At 46.1% G+C, this 18,540-nt stretch overlaps 1 long non-coding RNA gene across 1 annotated transcript in view; it reads right to left on the bottom strand.

Annotated features, from left to right (window-relative positions):
- The window catches only part of LOC146860316 (uncharacterized), a 168,661-nt gene extending 150,658 nt beyond the window's left edge, over positions 1–18,003 (bottom strand). Inside the window, exon 1 of the long non-coding RNA XR_014979134.1 lies at positions 17,964–18,003. This is a non-coding gene — a long non-coding RNA (uncharacterized LOC146860316). The remainder of the gene's footprint in view (positions 1–17,963) is intronic.
- Between the last annotated feature and the right edge of the window lie 537 nt (positions 18,004–18,540).

The raw sequence follows: 18,540 nt of genomic DNA, 5'->3' as shown, positions 1-18,540 counted from the left end.
CCACCCTCGCCAGATCAGCCCGGACGCTGCCCAATCACCTGCAACCCTCTCCCGCCGAACTCGACCGCCGCATGAACAATGCCCCCCTCAACCAGGCACAGCTCGCTGCCCTCCCCTTATTTCAGAGGCAAGCGCGGCTCAAATGGGGATCTCGAGAACCGGGCTCCACCCTTTGCGAAATTAACCTTACACTTCGAAGGCCTCTCGTAGAGAAAAGCTTTGGCCTTGTTGCGCTAGAAATTAGACCAAGTTTAAATTGTGCATAATTATTGATTAACGATCTTGCCAAGCAAAATCCGGAGAGCCCGCGCCTCAGCCCCGAACCATCATGCCACCCTGGCTCTCGACATAGAAAACGGTTCATAATTAAGACGGACGTCCAGGCTGCCCTTCTCTTAAAAGTTATACGGAAGTGCCCGAGCAAAAGCGGAGCAGTGGCCGTGACACACGAGGGTGCTTGATTTACCTCGCTGCGCGTGAAATACAGCGGATGCCCGTTTATACCACATATTACGGGACACCTATTGGTCGCGCAGGAGTAAAAAGGGGGGGGGGCGCTCCCTGAACGCCCAGCGACTTTACCCAAATAAATGTAAGACACGCGCCTCAACGGCCCACAGAGTACCCGATAGGTGTCAGACGTGCTACAACGCAGCTCCAGACGACAGACCCTCCCCGCCGTGATAAAAGACAATACTGACTCTCGCACCCTGGTCCCCCGAGGCCTGTCAGCACGACGCGGAGCTACCGGGGAATCGAACCTGGGGCCTCAGGCATGCACTGCATGCGCTCTACCATTGAGCTACAGCCCCGCAGGTACAACCGTTACTTACACAAACAAAATTAACATTCTCGACCCGCAAATTCACAATACATAGGCGACACAACCCGGTCCCCTGGCACACAATTACCGGCTCTTTTCCGGGTAAACGACCACGACAAACGGATCCGCCAGCCACCGATGGAGCCTCCACCGAGCACAGCCCCACGCACGAACAGGGCGAAGCGCCCATCCGACTCCAGGTTACACGGCGCCATACGGATCCCGCGCGGGAAGGAGCGCACCAAATCGCGTGTCCAGGCTGGCGCGCCGCACAGGAAACAGAGGAGGAACTGGGCGAGAGGGCCTCCTAAGTAAGGGGGGGCAAGCCGCGCCCCCCGCCCCCAATGGCCCGCCTCCAGCTCCAACTATAGGGAGTAATACCTTAGTGGGCGTAGCCTCGCGCGCGAGGCAGCAAAGGGGAAGGCTCCGACGGGCGGCCACTAACATGCTGCCCTGCTGATGTCCCACTGCTTGGGACGCGGGCAGCGGCATTCCCACTGTATTCCTGATAAACCTGTTTCCCGCTCGTTAGCATCTTTGCGGTTTGGGAGGAAAGTTTTAAATAATGCAGCTTTTTTTTAATCACGTGTACACACATCTCACATGAAAAACGTGAGGCTGCTGATCGCCCTTTCCCTTGGACCGATCCCAGGTACTGCAGAGCGGGCGTTTTACCAGGGTACGCTACCTTCCCTCGTAATACAAATCTGTGCTATAAATAAACGCTGGTTCACGTGTATCGCCTTTAGTTCCCTGCTCGATGCAAAAGTCGTCGATAAGGGCCTACCATCACTCAAACTATGCTGATGCACAGGCCACCTGCCGCTGTCTTTTTATAAACCATGGCAAGCCTCATACTTCTCTGCTGAAGCATGAAAGATTTAAGAACACGCCAATAATTGTAAGAATGTCTAGATTACTTACTGGTAATCTTCATTACACCATTTCTTCCTTCCTCGTTAAAGTACTTACTCTTTGAGTGCGGCTCCGCCCTCCCGTGTAGTCACTTCTTTTCTATAACCATGAACCTATTAGGTCCTCTCTCTTTCCCACCGGCATTTGAGGGCCAGGCCAGTCCATATTAATCTCTGCCACCCAAATAACCCAGGCAGTTGGCACAGCACTTACTGAAAACTCGCTTTAACTAAACATTTGAATGCATACAATCTACTCCATGGGGGATGCTGCAGTACGGCTATGCCTTCGGACAATCTCGCTAGGTACAGGGAGTTCGAAAACTAAAACCGTAGGATGTCATTTGTTTTCTAATACGCAGCCAAATTTAACTGCCTGTAAACTAATATTACACTTATTTAAAAAAAAAATCAGCAGTTGTAAGGAGCACAGATGAACCACATTTTGTAATTCTGAAGTGTAATTAACAGGATTTCAATGGTATCAAAACAAATCTCGATGCTGCACAAACATTAAATATTGTATTGCAGTATTTGCATAGCGCTTACTACTCCTTTGTGGGGCACTGAAATGGTTACCTCCATTGACCCCAAGCTGCACCAGGTAGGATGTGTGGTTGAAAGGATGTTGTCTTTGTTTTGCATTTCTATGTGGGAATTGTTTCCATGCCATGCGTGATGACCATGAAGGTGTAGTTATCGTGTTATGGGACGCAGTGTGTAGCAGTATTGGGGATGATGAGGTGATAGATACAATGGGCATTAGCTGAACTCCCTTCTCACCATTCACATATGTTGTGTTAAACAAGAAGGTGCTGTGCGAAAAGACTGCACAACTATTGAGGACATTGCGTCATGTTGTCCTAAAACCAGCTACTTTCTTGACTTGCTATTCCTGATACATAAGTGGTTCTCACTATCTAAACCTACCAGCCATTAAGAAGCAGTGTGAATCAGGAAATCACTAGATAGTGTGTTAGGTTAATTTGACTGCAGCAGAGGGCTACAAATACACTAAATAGCAGTAGTGCGACCTGTCTAGACATCTCAACACAACAACAACTAATATTTTCTGATTTCCTCTATATTGTAATCTCAGATCTGTGTAATGTGAGTTTGCTTTTAACATTTATTGACTTCATTGGAATTCTGATTTATCTTTATCTAATTGATGCTCTCAGCATGTAGTTATTGTACTAAATTCATAATACTTGGTGAACATTTGGGACACAGTATTTTTTGGAGAAGTGTGGGAATGCCGAGTGGTAGGAATTTTATGGATTTTATGTATTCTCTCAGATTTTATAATTTTTCTTCACAGAAATATAACGAAAATCTGGTATTTAGCCAACAGTTTGGTGTTTGCGAGGTATGTATGCAGCACATAACCAGTAATAAAGTGAAAACACCACAAAAGAGCATTTCCATACCAATTCCAAAAATAGAGTAAATTTAAATAAATAAAGATATACCAGAATGACAAAAATCCACTCAGTAGAACCAGAGGTAGGTCATTTAAAAAAGTCAGGTAGGTATAGCGCCTAAAAGTACAAAGCGACACAAGCTCTCTTCTGCTCGAGCTATACTGGGGAAAGTCACAAGTTCATGGCGCCTGCGATGGAACACTGGTCAGATATAGGAACCAGGTTAGTCCAGCTGAAAAAGTTACCTTCTCAATGCCCAGCATGACGAGTTCAGTTTGTGGTGGATGGGGTCGTGAGGAGCAGGGAGAGCATTGTGGCTGGCTGTCACTGTAGCGTGAAGACCAGGCTTGGCGTTGTCTATGGTGGTTGCTGTAGCACCAAGATCCTGTCGGGCGTTGCGGATGGTCATTGCTGGAGCTTCATATTGGCGATCACAGCGGGTTGTCACTGCTACAGTGCAAAACGGAGATCTCGCATTACCGGTCACCCCTGACTTTTGCATCAGTGCAAATACTTAGGTTCACCAGAGCTTTGCGTTGGAATCCGTTGCAGGCCGCAGTGTCTTGGCATGAACAACCCCATTTACGATCGTGAAGAGCCCACTTCGTCAGGATTTTTTCTTTTCTTCCCAGGGGAGTGAACTCTGATGCCAGCTAAGGGTCCAAGACCTGGGGAGCCTCTCTTAGGGATCAGGGACTCACTCTAGCAGAGGTCAGCAGGTCTCAGGCAGGTCCAGGCAGGTTCAATTGCAGTAGGTCAGCTGGGCAGTTGCAAGGAGATTTCTGGAGCTTGTTGTGTCCCTGTAGCTCAGAACATGAGGTCAGTCAACTGACCCTTAAAGCCACTCAGGTTAGCCTGGGATGAAGGAAGCAGGTTCAGCCTACCCTTAAAAGAGGCCAGGCCTCTGGCAAACAAGTCAGGCATCAACGGCGCTGGCAGTCCTCTGGTAGCAACAGTCCTCTAAAGAACAAGGCAGGCCTCAAATAAGAGGGAAGTCCTCTGGGTAACAACTGACAGCCCTTCTTCTGTAGTCCACAGGTCCAGGAGTGTTTCGAAAAGGTGGTTCAGGAGGTCCAATATTAATGCCTGTTGCCAGCCTTTGAAGTGAAGGTGAAATCATATGTACCCCTATCTTTGTTTCTGGAAAGTTCTTTCAGAAATGTAAAAGGGGCAGAGAACAGCTCCACCCCACCCATCTGGGCAGGATGGCCCATCACCCCAGCACCTAGCTCCCCTTTGTCTCACTTTCTGGGAGGAATACACATAGTCTACTTCCAAGCTATTCACTGTCATGTCACTGTCATGGGACACAGGCAGCAGGTAAGGACACATAAATGCCAACTTCCTAAAAGTGGCATTTTCATAAGTGTGAATTAAAATCCGAATTTACCATTAAGAGGATTATAAATTACAATTCTAGTCCAAAATTGACATTCCCCTCTGTCACTAATCAAACGTAAGCACTTATTGACTAATAATAAGGTAGCCCAATGTTATCGAACAGGAGAAATAGGCCTTGCCGTAGTGAAAAGCAAATTTAGGACTTTTCTCTACTAGGACATGTAAAATGTAAAAGAGCATGCCATACTAGGTAAATACAAGGCACCCTGCCCTGTGAGCTCCTAAAGGAATACATTAGGTGGCACATGTGTTTTAAAAAGAAAGATTTAGGCCTATCAAAAGGTTTATTTTGCCAGGGCGAATTGGCAGTTTTAAAACTGCATCACAGGCTGCAGTGGCAGGGCTGAAACATGTTTTTAAAGGGCTACTTAAGTGAATAGCACAATAAGTGTTGCAGGCCCACTAGTAGCATTTGATTTACAGGCCCTGGGTACATGTTGTACCATAAATTCGGGACTTATCATTAAATTAAATATGACATTCAGGTGTAAGCCAGTTGTACCATGGTTTAGGGAGAGAGCAAAAAGCACTTAGGGACTGTCTAACAGAGATAAAGTGCACAGAGTTTTAATGCCAACAAAAATCAAAATTCAGAAAACAGGAAGTGTGAAAGCAACACGTTTGAAGGGAAGACCACACCAAGGATGACAGGGCTAACAATTTTCTTTTCCAGTATTGTGGACAACCCGTTGAAGTACACTACACTGCAAGGGTAGTGCAGCAGACATCAACGGGTTATCCTCTGCCCTAAAGCAGTTAAAACCTACAAAATCAAAGCAGCCTGATTCCCTGTTAAATAAGCATGGTGAGGGTGCTGCAGGGATACGATGGCCACATTGCACTAACATCTTTGGTCCATGGTCGTAGGAGACTTGTCCAGTTACAGAAGGCCCCCAGGATGGTGGGCTTCCGACAATGGGGAACAATGAAAAGCACAGTAGCCTAAAAGGTTCCAGCTGCTGATCATGGCCAGGTCCAAGAAAATGTTTCAATTGCCATATATGGTCGGTTCAATGACACAATAACAATATACAAAAATATCAGAAATTAAAAATCGTTAACAAAAATATTGCCTTCCTATACCTAACTTATAAAACCCAAAAATATCAAGAACACAAATATTGCTGTTAAAAATATAGTTTTCTACTAATATCAAAAACAGAATTATTGGAACCATAAATATTGTTACCTTTAAATAAACATATAACTAGTTAAAAATATCGCATCACACTTTTTTTACAACAATTATATTGGCAAAATAATTACTTTATCCTTAATAAACATAAAATAACTAGTTTTTACATTAAGCAAATCATGAAAATGGACATTAAACAACGTACACATGTTTTAATAATTAAATAAAATATATTACATCACCGAAATAATTATAAATCACACACAATAAACATATACCTAAATACATAACAACATTAGTTAAAAGAATATTTACATAAACTACAACCATTTATACAACAATCTAAATATATATATATGTTATATATATATACATATATCTTCACGTTTTACCCACACAAAACCATAGAAATTTGGCAGTTATACTTATAATTATAAGTATACTTATATTAAGAAACTATATCTCATGGCCTAAAGTCACTTAATCAATAAACAAAGGGGGGTCGTGGCTCTTGATCAGCGCGGCTGAGCTTGATTCTAACAAAAACTACAAAAATGCCAATACTGGTACGCAATTCTTACCTTGCACCCCGGTGCATTGAAATAAAACAATGCTACCAAAAAAACTCTTTTTCGTTTGACTTAATCAAAATTTACTATATACTTTACATAAATAAATCACCAACAAAGTACATAATATTTAAAAATTCTGAAACCAACCAAGCTCCCCTTACCCACATACTTTCTAATGATACATCTTTTCACCCATTCAAACTTCCCTTCATGCACCCCTCTCTGCCAATCACATCTATTCAATCATACATTCATTACACTTCCCTCACATACCAGCACACCCATACCCATATCTCAATATAACAAAGTTATACACATACAAAAAAGAATCTCTAATGAATAACAATGGTCAACCAGACAAAAATTCTCAAAATACAAAGCTTTCAATTTTTAACAACAATTTGTATACTTGGTTGGCCCCACAAAAAAGGTCGACGTGTTTCAAACCTCTTCGCATACAGGGTTCTCTTCAGGACCCAAAAGCTTATTCTGAACTGCGAGATCAGCCGATCCCTGCTATGTTCTTAAAACCCAATCGCTAGTAGGCTCGTTTTAATTGGCAGACTGTTGAAAGCCAGTTGGTCAAACAAAAACGTGTTGCACATCCAGGCGTAAATCCTTAATGGCCCTGTATTTTTGATAGTATTTTTGCCTGCGTTTTTTTCTTGCTAAGCTCCCTGGCGGCCCAGGAAGATTAACAGTGCGGCGGCCCAGGCCTTTCACGAAAGATAAACGTGCAGCGAACGGCATAAAAATTGATTCTGAAGAAAAAAACGCGGGTGTTTGTCTGTGTAACCTAGCCCAAAGGAGTGGCTACCATCTGACTACATTCCCCTTACAGTCTCTCTCCTAATCTAATTAGGGGGCTTCTATCTGGCCGAGGACCAAGGAGGTGGAGACAGGCCTAGGTCCTGTTCTGCCTTTAAAGACCAGTTTATCTCCCCAACCCCTTCTCTCCCTGCTCTGTAAATCTCCACCCACAAAATGGATGTATTGTTTCAGCCCCAGTCCTCTTCATACCTACATTGGGAGCAGATTGGCTCAGGCTGCCAAAGGCTGACCAATCAGAAGAGGCTGCTACAGGGCTGCTTTAGGTAACATCATGATAGTGAGTTCCAAAACTACTTTCCTGTAATAGTTAATAAATCCGACCTTTGCAAATTGTTGGAATTATTGTACCCAATATTTTGAATGATATTGCTAGCTAGCTCTCAAGCAAAGATAAACTACATTACGTTTAATAAAGCCCTCTTATGTTAGTCTATGGGGCTAACAACACTTCAAGAGGGAAAAGCGTTTTTTGCTGTTTTTCCCTACCAGGGCATGTAAAGCATCTTTTATATTGTCCCTGATTTTTATAAGAATGCACCCTACCTTCGGGGCATGTAGGGCAGACCTGAGGGGTGACTATGATAAAATCCTTTTGGGCTTTGGAAGTACTTTTAATGGCAAAGTCGAATTTGGACATAGTTTTATTTTAAAACCAGCCTACAAGGCAGGCCTGGCTTTTGTAATTAACCCTGATACCACAGCAGTGCACACTTGAATGCATTAAGTCAACTGGGGTCTCTAAACCTGCATGCTCTACTATATTCTAGGGACTTACAGGTAGGTTGTCTTGGCCAATTAGAATTATACCAATTACCATATACCTTTAGAGTACAGAGCACTGGTCCTGGGCCTGCTTAGCAGAGCACTTTCAGAGTCAGTAACTCCCAGCATCAGTCAAAAGAAGGGCATGATCAGGACATAAAGGATGACTTTCCTACACTGCCAAAAACAAAATAAGGAAAACTAGTTGAATAATTTTACATGTAAATAGAAACGGTATAAACATTTATAAATTGTAATTTATTATACAATTACATTATTTTCATTCATAATGACAGAAAGAGCAAGATATATCACATCACAGAAAGGAAAGTAATTAGCAAAGGGCCTTTGGCGCTTCCACCGATAGTGCAACATCTTGTTGTGGCAGGAAGGTGCAGGTGGTCGTACTTCCATAAAAAGGGTGGCAGTGAGGCAACTCAAAATATGCTCGGCGGTGCAGCTGCGGCACCACCAGCATGTTTGGCCTCAGACTGCTGCTAGACCATCATGGGATCCTCGATCCGTGGTGGTCAGACCGCCTCACTCACTGCTTTCCTCAATGTCTCTGTGTTCAGTGAATTAAATTATATTTATATAATTCGTCAGTTATGATAGGGTGCGCATTTGTATGATAGATTCTACTTTAATCAAAATAAGAGAGGCGCAATACTAAATAGATGGATTATTGGAAACTAGGAAAAATAAAAAAGGAGAGCAACTTTAACCTAAAACACGAGAAATAACAGATGAGTCGTGTTAAGGAGATAAAATAAGGTTGTCCAAATAGTCTCTGTAAGTAGAAGACCCGTTCAAAGATGGGGGCGACTTTTCCTCATCAATGGGAAGCAAGAGTTAATAGGAACCACTTGTCGATTTCCATACCGGATATGAGACAATGGCAAAGCGCGAAGGAACGAGAAAGGTGAAGCGCGCTACAAGGATCCATACAAGTGTTTTCAGGTGGACTTGTTACTGACAGATATAAAACAAGGGGGGTAAGATCCGGATCAGTTATTATCGAACTGATCGGAAGGCTGATCCAACGTGTTGAGCAGTAGAGAGGTAAGCACGAGTAGCAAGATGACTGTTTGCGCGCCTGGCAGGGAAATTCTTACTTGTAGCGGGGATGTCCAAACAGACTTCCCCATAGACACGAACATAGCTGTTACAACTTGGGGCTAGGACGGCGAGGTTTGCCAGCATACATTTTTCTTGATTAGAAAAATGTTACTCTCCCAGGAGGAGGGACCCTTGTTTAGTTTTTTCAATTTTGGAGTGAGACACACTATGGTTTTGCGTAGTGGCACAGCAAGTTATTAACATCTCTGGGCCAGCGTATATAAATGTAAATTTGATACTTGTATAGCACACTACTCACCCATAAGGGTCTCAAGGCGCTTGTACGAATACTGCTGTGGAACCCATCCTGGCTTTCCCTGTGAGGCATCCACTCCTGGGCACCCCCAAGGTGGAGGCCAGGCATCCTTAGCGTTGTGGGGGCTGTTGTGGAGATTAAGCAAGCTATTGCCCAGAGTTGCAGAGTGGGACTCCATGATTGGAATAGGCACCAAGACGAATTATCAGGTCCGTGGAATTTTTGAGCCCAAGACCCTCCGAGGCGGGGAATTGAACCCTGGTCCCAGGCTAGACCTCTGCATCAGGGTCTGCCGCTCTAATCATTGAGCCACACTTCTCCACATATCATATGTTTATAGCTGTGAATAATAGTTTAAAAATGTTTGCCCTATTTTCTTTTTTACTTTGAAACCATCTCGATAAAAAACACCATAGAGTCGGGTTAGATCTCTGTTTGCCCCTTCAGGGAAATAGACCACGAGGTTGTGACTGACAGCAAGTTCACCTACAAGAAATCGGGTAAGGTGAAGCAGGGGTGATAATATAATATTCTCTCGTTTTTTTGCAGACCCGTTTATATAATGGGCATGAATAATACTGAAAAGATAAGCAAAAGATAAGAAGCAATTCGTAAGAGCAGCATTATTCACTAACTAGGTAAACAAATCTTTAATAGTAAAATGTGGAATAAGTAACAGGACCACGGGAAAGAAAATAATCTAATGGTCATTATTTGTGTACATTTAGGTAGACTGACTTTAACAAAAAGCCTCTGGATAATTTACATGAGTGACTATTTTCCCACCCAAGTTTTGAAAAAGGAGCCGGTGAGATATTGATTCTTATATAAGAGCCCTGAGAAAATTTTATAAAACTACGAAGTTCAAAACCAGTTGTAATGTTACTTTATAATAATTGAAGGAAATTTATTTTCCAAGTAATGTTCAGTAATTGAGGCCTCCATATCCCTAAAAGGCTGGAGATAGGATTTATCCCCTAAGACACTAAATCAACCAAGAATACTACCCAAATTAAGAAGGGATTAGTCTCTAGGTGAGATACAAGAAATTAGTTACTGACAGTGTGAATTGGCTGGTCCTAATGACTGTAGGATGGTGGGAGAGTGAGAGATATGCTAGTAGTTAAATCGTAGGTCAAATAGACTAATAGTGTGAGGGAGATGTAATGTTTTGGATGTGCCAGCAAGAATATACCTAGTAAGAAAAAGTTATTCTTCCACCTTTTTTCTTTCACCTCCCTCCCTCCCCTTTCTCTGCCAAAATTCTTTCCCCCGCCCCCCTTGTCCTTCCTCTTCCTTTATTTATACAGGTTAGAGTCAATAATAAGGGGAATAGCAATATAAACCCAAACTAAAGTAATTCTTTCTTAAAAATGTGTATTTGTTGTGTTTTCTGCTTGATAAAATGTTATAAGAATATGTTAATAACAATGGTAAATATAGCATTGTGTAAAGGGTAGTAAAATAATTGTCGTGTGTGAAAAGACAATATGAAAAGAAACTGTTCTATGTACATTGATTAGTATATTTTATCACACAGGTATTTGTAAAACCAGTTTATGGAAAAATGTTAGAAATCAGGAGAGTCGCAAAATACAGTCTTGATAAAGATGGTGTAATAATCCTTTTCCATCTAAACGCGTTGACGCTTTCTTACACAATCCGAGAACTTTCTGGAACCACAGATAATTTTTTTTTTTTTTGAAACCGTTTATTACAAAATTAAAAAAATATACAAAGATGGGCCTACAACCTTCAGGCCGGCCGCTAGCAAACAGAAGGAGCATATGGTACAAACAATAGCGCGCATGCTGCGGCAAAGGGAAATGCACAGGAGTTAGCAGCGTTGATAGCCACACCATCCGGACCCCATATAATGGTTTCTTTTTGATATAAATAACAACAGGAAACAAATCCACAAGGCAACCCACAATCGGAAACAGCAACATGTGCTCCCCTAGAAGGGGGACCCTACCAATCCATAGGAGTATCAAGGGGGGGAAAAGGTCAGGACAGGGACTAGGTGGACTCAGTGCCCGGTACCGGGGCGATAAACCGGCTAAGGGGACGGGGCCGGAGACGGATCGGGCAATAACGGCGGGGTACAGATTCCCCCGCGGTAGGCGTTCCAGGGGCCCCATACTTTCACCCATGTCCCAGGCTTACCTCTCGCAACATACACCACCTTTTCCCGAAACATGCACCAGTCCATGTTGTCCTTCCAGGCCGAGACGGTCGGCGACCTCTGGGAACCCCACAGTTGGGCAATGTCGCGTTTGGCCACCATATATCCCAGAGTCACCCACCACGTCTGTGGCGCCGAGTAGTCGGTTGGTTCCCACACATTCAGAAGGCATCTCCTCGCTTCAGGCAGCAGCGACACACGCGTAACCACCCGCAGGACCTCATGCACACCAAGCCAGAATCGCTCCACCTCCGGGCAGTCCCACAAAATATGAAGAAAGGTCCCCAAAGAACCACACCCACGCTTACACAGCCCGTCCACAGCATAGCCCATACGCAATAGCCTTGGCCCCGTAACGTAGACCCTATGGAGTATCTTGAGCTGGACGAAGCGAAGGCGGGCCGGTATGGCCACCTCTTTCGGGGAGGCCACCGCAGAGACCCAGTCCTCGTCGTCCAGCTCCAATCCATCGGCAACCCATGCCTCACGAAGGCTAGTTAGCAATCCCGCGCGGTCATTAATAAGTTTTTTATAGATTAGTGAAATCGTGCTTTCCGGTACATGTCCATCTAGCACTCTGTCCTCCAGAGGGGAATACTCCGGGATGGAGGCAACATCCGGGAAGACGGAGCATAGCGCATGACGGATCTGCATATACCGAAAGTACTCCCTGTCCTGCAACTGGAATTCCGTCTGCAGCATCTCGAACGTTTTGAATCCCCCCCTAGTCCAGAGATCACCCACCCTGCTGATGCCTATCATGTCCCACCTCTCGAAGCCCTTCGAAGTCCACAGGGTGCCCAACTGCTCAGATGCGTATAGTGGCGAGGACCCGGGTCAAACGATCTTTCCACCCCATCGCTACATTAGCCGCGTGCCACACTCGTACCATGACACGCGTGGGGCCCGTCAGACGTGCGTCGAGTGAGCTGGAGTAAAGCGCTCGGTTATAATCACCACCCGGCAGTAACATCTTATCCATTTCAAAGGCCGGGTTTAGAGCGGGCCCGTACATGCCGTGATTAATCGCAGCCAGCTGGGAATCCCAATAATACCGTTTGATATCCGGGAGGGCAATCCCCCCGTCATACCACGGGAGCGTCAGCTTCGCCAGGGCGATACGCGGTCTCCCCTCCCAGAACAGGCGGCGTTGCAAACTCTCCACTTCGCGGAAGTAGCGCGCCGGGACGACGTCCATTGTGTTCTGCAGAGCGTACAGGAAACGCGGCAGCGACATCATCTTAAACAATGCCGCCCGGCCGAGCGGCGAGAGCGGCAAGCGCCTCCAACGTGCGACATCCTCCTTCAGGCGCTGGAGGGGGGGAAGCAAGTTCTGACTATATCGGGCCTCCGCATCCAGGGTAATGAAGACACCCAGGTACCTAAATCCCCGCGGGGCGCTCTGGATAGGACAGCCCCGCGGAAGGATAGGAGCCTCCCCGGAGAGAACATACACGCACGATTTAGCCCAGTTGATGACAAGGCCGGAGTTATGGCCAAATGAATGCAGTACATCAACCAGTACTATCAGTGATTTACGTGGGGAAGCCAGGTACAGGAGAATGTCATCAGCGTATAGGGATACGCGGTCCTCATACTCGGGGGTCCAGCGGAGACCACGGATAGAAGGATGCCACCGCAGCCACTCCGCCAGGGGCTCCAAGGCGAGCGCGAAAAGGAGCGGCGATAACGGGCAGCCCTGCCGCGTGCCTCTGCCCAGCTCGAACGGAGCCGATACTCTACCGTTCACGACCACCTGTGCCAGCGGGCCAGAGTACAACAATTTAACCCAACTGATAAACCCAGGGCTAAACCCAAATTTCGCGAGCGTCGCCCAAATATATGGCCATTCCAGTGTGTCAAACGCCATAGTGGCGTCCAAGGACGCCAAGATGGCCGGCTCCCGTATGTACGGGACACGTGCGAGCACCCCATGCAAACGCCGCAGGTTAAGCGCTGTGTTGCGATGGGGGATGAAGCCGGACTGATCCTGGTGAATCAAGTCACACACTACGCCGACCAGCCGATTGGCCAACACTTTGGCAAGAATTTTGGGCTCCGCATTCAATAACGAAATGGGCCGATAGGATGTAACTCGGTCCCGCGGCCTCCCCTCCTTGTGGATAACCACAATTGTAGCCAGACGCTGGTCTAGCGGGAGGGAACCCGTCGAGTGGGCCACAAGGAACATAGCACGGAGATGTGGTGCCAGCGTATCCGGTCGCAGTTTATACAACTCGATGGGAAGACCATTAGGACCCATGGCTTTGCCGGAAGCGACCGAGCGTATGGCGAGGGCAATTTCTTCAGAAGTTGGAGCGGCATCCAACGACACTCTGTCCTCCTCCGAAAGGGAAGGCAGCGCGATATCTCTGAGCAGGGCATGGGAATCCTCTTCAGAGCGGGAGGACACCGGGGAATACACCCCACGGAAATAGTCTGCAAAGCAAGAAACAATTTCTTCCGGTTCAGTGACACACACACCATTCTGTTTCTCAATCAAAGGGACAACTCGACTCGCTCTCTCCTTTTTGTCCAGCCACGCAATCAATTTACCAGCCTTATCACCCACATCGTACAGTCTCCCCTGTTGCTCTCTACTGAGGCCCCTGGCCGCCTCCGTGACGAGGGCCTTATAGGCCGCTTGCTTGAGTCGGAGAACATGTAATTTATCATCCGTCACCCCATATTCTAGATCACCCTCCAACTCGGTTATCTCAGCTTCAACACGGGTCACCTCCTCCTGCTCGCGCCTCCGGGAGTGGGAAATAAGGGACAGGGCCTCTCCCCGGAGTACCGTTTTGAACGCCTCCCACAGTGAGACCGCCGATGACACAGACCCCACATTCTCGTCAAAGTAGCGCTTAAGGGATTTAACCAGCTCCGCGCGAATGGTGGGGTCACGCAGGTACCAGGGATTAATCGGGGCCACCCTACCCTCTCCCCTCGGAAGAATATCAAAGCGCAACAAGAGCGGGGAGTGGTCCGAGATACCCCGTACCAAATGGCTCACCTCTCCCACCCTCCCCACATGAGCCGCCGGAACTAGGACATAATCTAGCCGTGAGAGACTACCATGAGCCCCGGAATGGAAGGTGTACTGTAGCTGCGTGGGATGTTTCAAACGCCAACAATCCACCAGCCCCAAGGTATCCAAGAGGCCAGGCAACCACGCCTGGGCCCGGGGGAGATCCCTAGGGGGGTGACGGTCCACCGTTCCGGAAACCACAGCATTAAAATCCCCCCCCACCACTAGAATCCCCTCCGGAAGGCCAAGGAGGAGGCGCCCCAGGTCCGCAAAGGTGGTCGTCTGCAGCCCCGGCGGGACATATACTGACACAAAAACGACCACTCTGCCCTCCATTCTGCCCACCAAAACCGTGTAACGTCCCCTGTCGTCATGGAGCACCTCATCAATCTCCAACGGGAGCGAGTTCTTAACCATAATGCCCACACCCCTTGAACCAGACGTGAAGCCCGAATGGGCCACAAGGCGGTAGCCCCGTCGATTCATAGCACGAAAGGAGTTGCCAATGAGGTGTGTCTCCTGCAGAAAAACTATATCTGGCGAAATTCGCTTCAAGAACTGCAGGACCACACCTCGTTTTATCCTGTCCCCCAGTCCATTAACATTCCAGGACAACAAACTCAGTCCCCTACCCCCCATCATAAACAGAAGCCATCACTCGTCCCCCAGAGAGCACTTTAGAGATAACACAATGATACATTTGCCTTGTGGTGTAAACGAACAACACCCCACCCCAACCCACCCGCCCCAACAAAACTCCCCCCTCCCTGCACCCCTGCATGAGCCCGGACAGCCCCCCCAACTTGCAGTGTGCCTGTCGCCCCTATATAATGAAACTAGCTAGACCCCCTAGAGGAGGAAAGAGTACCCCTTCCAGACCCCACCCAACCTCCATGGGAGAGGAAAGAACAAAGACAGAAGCTTGGTCGAAAGTGGCATCATAGTCGTCCAGAGTGAGGACCAATATCAACCCCTCAGTCCCGATCCAGTGGGCCGTCTCCTCCCGCCGCCCCCCCCCGCCATCTCGATCACGATCCCCAGACAGAGTATCCAGCCAGTCCCCGGCCGCTTCGGGACGATCAAAAAAGTGCGTGCGACCATCCACCTCCACTCGCAGCTTGGCCGGGAAGAGCATGGCATATTTTAGGTTCATGTCCCGAAGTCGGCGCTTGACGCCCAGGAAGCTCAGTCTCTGCTTTTGGACCGCTTGGGTAAAATCAGGGTAAAAGTTCACCTCCATATTTTCCAGCTTAATCGGCCCTTGCAGTCTGGAGGCTTGCAAGATCGCGTCCCTGTCCCGAAAGTTAAAAATCCGGGCAATGAGAGGTCGCGGAGGGGCTCCGACCCTCGGCCTTCCCCCGGGAACTCTGTGGGCCCTCTCCACGGCAAAAAATTTACTCAGTCCCCGAGGCTGGAGATGGGTAGCGATCAGGTCTTCCACAAATAGATCCGCCGCCGCTTCCTCCCGTCCCTCGGGTACCCCGATGATGCGGATGTTGTTCCTCCGGGCCCGACTCTCGGAATCCTCAAGGCGCCGATCCATAAGTGCACTCGCCTGACGAAGTCGGCGCACCTCCGTTTGTAGGGCCGCCACCTCAGTCGTGAGGCCCGATGCGGTTTGGGCCAAAGAATCAACCCGGTCGTTGGTCTTGGAGAGATCAGCCCTCACCAGGCCAACATCCACGAGGACCGCGTCGATCTTATGTGCCAGGGTATCAAACCGCTGGCCCACCGAGGCCTTCATCTCGGCAATGGCGCCCATGACGTCTTACAGAGTCAGATCCGTGGGCAAGTCCGGGGCATCAGAAGGGCCCTCAGAGGACTTGTGTGGTCCGCCAGGAGATCCCCTCTGGAGGGTATAGCGGTCCATGATGTTGGCCTGATGTACGGCGCCACGCCGGGTCGACTTGGTCTTTGATCGATCTCCATCTTGTTTCGTGGCCATCGCCACAGTTCTCACACTCGCACCAGCGACGCCGTAGAGGGCAGGCAATCGGGGCCACGAGCTCCGGGGGGGGCCACCCCAGATCGGCAGGGTGGGTCACAGCCGGCAGGCAGGCAGGGTCCCCCAGCGAGGCCACACCAACACAAAGAGCTCCGCGATCTCACTCGCAGAGAAGGCGAGGGGGTGCGAAAGTGAAAGCGAAAGTGCGGGGTACGCGACTCGCCAGGCCCAGCCCGCCGTTGTTGTTCACTTTGCCACCAGGTCACCCCCCAGCGCAAATCCGGGGTCCGGCGAGGAGAAGGCCGCAAACTTCAATCGGTGCTCACTCCGGCACCCGAGGTCCGATTTGAGAACGGAAAACGGGTACCACCTCAGCTCAGGCTCACCAACACAGTCCCCTCAACCGAGGCAGGATGAATACAGGATAAATGTAGGAGGTTGCGGAGGTCCTCGGGAGCCTCGCACCTACGCGGCCATCTTGGTTGCGCGCTAGGCTCCTCTGGAACCACAGATTATTAATCAATTGGAATATCAGGTTCTAGTTTGTGAATATTGTCTTACCTCGAATGTGCATGTTATGACAAAGCTTGTTGTCTTCTTTTATGTGTACTCTCTTTGTATATTTTATACTCTATTTTTATGCACTATATATGATTGATTTTAGATTGTTTTTATCCACTGAATTTTGTCTTCGTTCTTTTTATATACACATTTATAAATAAAATGACATATTGGTTTTTTTAAACAAACGTGTTCTTTTAGTTTGAGTTTAGCTTTCTATTCGCACTGCAAGAACAACAAAGGTGGTGTGTAAACTGTTTGAGTGAATATCAGGAATTCTTTCAGATTGGTGAGTGTGTGATTATTGGAGTGAATCAACCACGCTTTGCTGGTTGTATTTTCAATATTTAGTCCAAAGGAAACTTTCTTTTTGACATTAATGTTACATCTCTCACCCGAAATAAATAAATTAAATATAATTTACTGTTCTAAAGCTGCAGATCATCCTCTGAATCCATGTAGTCAAAAACGTATAAAACACCAAAAACAGGATTTTGTTCCCAAAAAGCCCAAACAAAAATGCAAAACCGAAACAAATCCAATAACGATTCATTGTAGTCAACCAAGGAATCCGGGAAGCAAAAACACAAAGGTATTTGAAAAACAGAAACGCTACTGTACACTCCGAAAAAAAAGAAATCAAAGTAAAAAATATTTCTTTATTAGAAACCAAAACAGATTTTCTTAAAAAAAACACTACATCCAAATGTCCATAGGACACGTTCATTAAGGAAGAGCTGCAAAGTAAAACAGAATACCCACCCAGAGAAAACAGTACAATCAAACATTACATATGCATTACATTTAATCATAAAAAAACAATTAACTTGACCCACTATAACAGAAAAGATACGTTACTAAAACACAATACAAAAACCTATACCAACACACTAGTGAAAAACGATGCAATTACTATAACTCAATGTACTAAAAACCCACAAATAACACTATAACTAGTCTCTAGAACTTTCCTTCATCCCCCCACCCTCAAGATCCTTAGGACTTACCTATTCTGACGAACAGCAGCACCTTCACACAACCGGGTCCTGGAAAATAGACTAAAATTAGACATCTAGATTACAAAAAAGAAAAGTAGCAGTGAAAACGAAATGACTGCCAAATGAAACAAAAAAAAGAATATCTCCCCATAGGAATAAAGTAAGAATTAAATAGTAGTGTAAAAAAATACAATTATTTAATACATACTGAAAAAACGTGTTTAAAAAAATTTGTGGCGAATATGTATATGAAACAACTGGATTAATGTAAAAAAGTTATTAAACATGTAAAAAAAACCTGAAAGATGTACAATATACTATAGTAATATGATTTACACAGTTTATTTAATAATACAAATGAATACATTTTTTGTTTATCAATACATATTATAATTATAACTACATATGTTAAAATAAAATTAAATATACCTTTAATTCCCTTTGGGAAAATAAAGAAAGATTGAAATTTATTTGCATATCTTAGTCTATGAAACTATGTAAATAATAATGTTATTTATTATATATAAACAACCTTCTATTTTAAATATCTTTCTAAACATCAACAATAATAACTAAATAACATAAA

This window comes from Triturus cristatus, chromosome 3_1 (assembly GCF_964204655.1).
Source record: "Triturus cristatus chromosome 3_1, aTriCri1.1, whole genome shotgun sequence".
Taxonomy (NCBI): domain Eukaryota; kingdom Metazoa; phylum Chordata; class Amphibia; order Caudata; family Salamandridae; genus Triturus; species Triturus cristatus.
The sequence above is the reverse complement of the archived record's forward strand: the minus strand, read 5'-3'. Positions and strand labels throughout refer to the sequence as shown.